We start from the raw sequence: 4,802 nt of genomic DNA, 5'->3' as shown, positions 1-4,802 counted from the left end.
GACAAGGTGATAAGGTTTTTTCCAGTTAACCCAGGGATACTCCACTTTGCCTAAATAAAGCTCCCTGCAGTCTGCGTTTTGTTTTTAAGGAGCTCAAACTCAAATTTTGTCCATTTCGAAGATTCTGCAGTTGCATTGACCCTGAAAGCCACAACTGTTAAATGGAAATGCTTTGTGTAAAACCAAAGGAGAGAAACTAATAGGTAAAAAGATGGGAAGATTACTGTGGAAGGTCCTGGCAAAAGTCAAAGAACAATATTAGTTCAGTCAGCAAATGTATTTGAGTGCCTACTGTACACTGAGCACAGCTTAAGGCTCTGGGATCACTACAGTGAATAAGGCGCTTTCACTGTTCGACATTTTAAGTGCTGGATATAGACAATGAAAAAAGGGACACATGTTCAGATGGGATCATGTAAGCTATGAAGACAGTAAAAGAGGGCACTGTGATAGATCAGAGTTCTGTTTTAGACAGGGTAGCCAGAGAAAGCCCCTCTGAAGGAAGAACTTTGGCTGCGAGGTGGACAATGAGAAGGAGGCTGAAGAAGTCACCCATCATCGCTCTAGACCCTCACACAGACTTTGAGGTTTTCCTAACTGCAATAGGAAGTCATCGAATGGTTGAAAGCAGGGGAGAGACAGGATTCTACGTTGTCCTGGCTCCTCTGTAGAAAAGTGGGAACCACAGAAGACCAGTTAAAAGGCTCCTGCAGTGGTCACAAAAGAAGATGGAGGCTAGGACCAGGAGTTAGTGACAGTGACAGACCAAGGAGGCTAGAATGCTGTAGGAAGGATAAATGATAAATGCTTCATTTGTAATAAGATTCTTGTCCTTGGCCAGTGAAATTTGCCTTTTCATAGTGACTTGAGTTCCTGTAAATTTCAGGGAAGGCATTTTTTACAAAGGTGCTCATCACAAATTTATGTTTTTCACATATGCTTTCAACAGCCTCAAGATTTTTCTCTTCAAAAATGAAGAATTACAGAATTCCTCTGCCTGCAACACTTTCTTTTACTCTTGTTTTAACTCTTAGTGTCTACTGCTCCTTTCCCCAAACGATAAACGTACTCTATTATCTTCCATCCTAAAAACACATCTACACATTTATAAACATATGAAATAGAGACACAAAAATAAAACCTCTCTTGCTCCTAAATCTTTCTCTAGTTATAGCTGTGTGTCTCCTTGTCCACACTTCCTGAAAGAGTAGTTTACACTTCCTGCCGTCTCCATTTTTTCACGTCACATTCCCCCGGTAACCCACTATAATCTGATTTTAGTTTGCATCATGACACTGAAACTATTCTTGCTAAGCTAGGGTCACTGCGAACGGCCGGATAGGTTGTGTTTACACAACTGAGCCCTCGTTAATATTTCATTGCCCTTCATGTCGCCAAATCCGACGAGCACTTTTCTATCTTCTATTGGATGACTCAGATTCATTAGACACTACTAGTCATTCCTTCATTCTCGAAAACGTTAGCTTTGTAAATGCTTGGAAATGACCCAAATATCCATTCCTAGTGGACTAGTTGAATTAGCATAATGGAGCACTTTGGAAGTGTAATAAGGAATGAGGGCTATTTTCTATATGCTACATGGAGTACTCTCCAGGATATCTTGTTAAGTAACAAAGAGAAGAAGATGGAGAAAAGAATGTATAGTATGTTATCATCTATTTTAAGAAAGTGGATGATACGAATATATATCTATGTGTATTTGCTCATCACAAAACAGTAATGGAAGGATAAACCAAAACTTTGAAAAGAAGTTACACACCGAGATGAGAGAGGATAAGGTGGAGAAAACAGGGGTGGAGCTAGATTTCTCTGAATTCATCATGTTTGTGGATTTCACTTCGGAACCATGGAAATGTTTTACCTAATTATAAAACAAAAGTAATTTTTAAAATAATCAATAAAAACTGAAATTGAAATGAAACGAGTGAAACTAACTGTAAGTCAGGAGTGTGACAGAAACACACGGAGAGGAATTATTTCAATGACTTAAAGAAATACAACAACATGACCAGAAGTTTCTACTCGAATATAATTTAAGGATAAAAAGAACGAAAGAAAAATCTTAATGTCACTCACATGTGGATATAAAACTGAAAGCAGCAAATGAACAAAACAAACAAAAACTCATAGATATAGACAACAGTATGGTGGTTACCAGAGGGAAAAGGGGAAGGGAGGGAGGTAGATAAGGGTCGAGGGGGTCAAATACATCGTGACAGTGTTAGCGAAGTGTACACTGAAACCTAGATATAATTTTATTAACCAACGTTAGCCCAATACACTTAAATAAATAAATAAATAAATAAATAAATAAATAAATAAATAAAATGGAAACTATCTTAAACTATTTCCAGTATTATTAGTAGTAGTAATAATATTTGGCTTTTTTATTCTGAAATTATCATAAAATATATCTAAAAAGAAAATAAAAATACGAATATTAACTTACTTAAAATGCTTTTATCTTAATTTTGAATTAGGAATATCAGTATGAGCTCATGATGTGTTTTGTCAAAAATATATATATCTGGTTCTTTTGAGGGAGAATTCCTAGAAACGATCACCAGTTCACCAGCAATGAGATTATAACCTCTAAATATCATTCCTCATTAAAAGAAACCAGAACTTTTTAGAGAAATATCTAAATCTAAATCCAGAACAGCAAATGTATAAAATGGCTATGGATCATCTCGTTATACCAGAAAACAAGAAAGCTAGCAGATGCTACCGGAGTTACTTCAGAAAACTCAGGAAACAACTTTAAAAAGCTCCTGTAGGCCAAAGATGGGACATTTTGTACGCTAATAACACTATTGGTTGCAATAGATTGAAACACAGGAAAATATTTAAGTAAATGATTTCATAATGATACTTTGAAAACATTTCTCATTTGGTCACAATATAAGTTGCTAGAGAACCAACTTATATTGAAAATGGTAAATAAAAGAAAGGACGAAACATTTATTCTGTGTTTCTTGTATATCTCAGGGTAAGCAAACAGTGGATATGGGAAACTTTCTCTTTATAAAAGTATTCCAATTAATAAACAAAAAGAATAAACGAAAAAGGATGATAGAACCAGAATATTGTAATTTCAGATGAAATAAGGGATCCGGATAATGATCATCAACGACCGTTATATCGCAAAAAGAGGGAGAAGCAGAAGTGCGTAATGTCCCCTGCGAAGTCGTTCTTGCTGAAAACGGCACGAAGTTGGTCGCGCCTCGTCTCTAGACCTAAATCACCAACGCACAGGAAGTACGGTGGCTAGAAGAACACGTTAAATGACACGGCGAGGACACATTCGGCAGCATTCGGAACGTGGGAAATGCTGCAGGCCCCGGGTTCTTCAGTCAATAAGTCGCCAAGAAAAAAGTAAGGGGCCGGGTGGCAACCTGTGAGTCAAAAGAGATCGAAGAGACATAGTAACTAATTGCATCATTCGGACCTTATTTGGCTCCTGCTCCAGTCCCCTAAAACTGTAAACCAACCCCCCCCCCAAAAAAAAAATGATGAGACAATTGGGAAAATCTGGATATTGACTGAAAATTCAATGATACTATAAAATTGTTAATTTTCTTTACCGAGGTAATATTGTCATGATATTTTTCAAAAGAGGTTTTGTTTTTTTTTTTTCTTTTTGGGATGGATACTTGCTAATGAACCACGTACGGAACGTCTACTATGTGCTTCGAAAATAATATGATTCCGTTGGCAGGAGGGAGAGGGTGGAGATATGAATAAAATAAGATTGGCCATGAGCTGGCTATTGTTGATGGCTCTGCAGGAAATCACCGCGCTCTATTTTTATACTCTTTTTTGTGTTTGGAATTGTACATAATAAAAAGTAAAACAAACAAATAAAGACCTTGGCCCCCGTGACGGTGTGCTCCCCCAGTTCTCTCCTACCTCTCTGAGCATTTACTCTGTCCCTCTTTCAAGAGCGCCTTCTTTGCCCGCTCCATAAAACCCGATGTTTCGTTCTTAGCTCACTGCGCTGCTCGCTCTACCTGCTCCCCATGAGCGATGGGACTTGGCAAGTTCATGGCTCCTTCACCTGTGTGCCGGTCAGTTTCAGGCTGGTGTCTCTGGCCGGAAGCTCTCACTTTCTGAGCTTTAGAACTCCCACACATCCTTCCACGTGTTTGAAACAGATCTTTACCCCAAACTACCCTTCATCCTGTAGTGTGGGCTGCTCTTAGTGACATTGCTAGCAGTCATCCAAGGCGGAAACCTGGAAATCAGTCTTGTTTTCTCTCCCTTACCTCCCACATCATCAGGTCATGTCAATCGTGTCCCCTGTGTCTTGGATCTATTGTTCACGTAGTCATTCGGTGACCGTTTATTGAGCACCTACTATGTGACAGACACTAATCTAGGTGCTGGGAATATGGAATTAAATAAAAGAGGCAAAATCCCTGCTCTCATAGAGTTTATAGCCTAGTTTTAGATTTTAATTTAGATATTCCTTTCTCTTCCTTAAATTACTGACATAGCTTCCTAAGAGGTCTCCGGCCTTGCCCCCCTTTAAAAACATCCTCTGCAACATTAGTTCACAAAATGTGGTGCCTGCAGCTACAGCAGCATCACCTGGAACTTGCTAGAATGCAAATTCTCAGGCCTTACACCAAGTCCTCTAAATGAGAAACTCACGGAGTAGGGTTCAGAAATCTGCTTTAAAAGTCCTCAGGGTGATGCCGGCACACATGCTAAAGTTTTACGTCCCCTGCTCTAAAAGAACCTTCAAAGCGATCAAGCTAAAATGCAAGTCTGGCCATGTT

This window comes from Rousettus aegyptiacus, unplaced genomic scaffold, assembly GCF_014176215.1.
Source record: "Rousettus aegyptiacus isolate mRouAeg1 unplaced genomic scaffold, mRouAeg1.p scaffold_m13_p_16, whole genome shotgun sequence".
Lineage (NCBI taxonomy): Eukaryota > Metazoa > Chordata > Mammalia > Chiroptera > Pteropodidae > Rousettus > Rousettus aegyptiacus.
The sequence above is the reverse complement of the archived record's forward strand: the minus strand, read 5'-3'. Positions refer to the sequence as shown.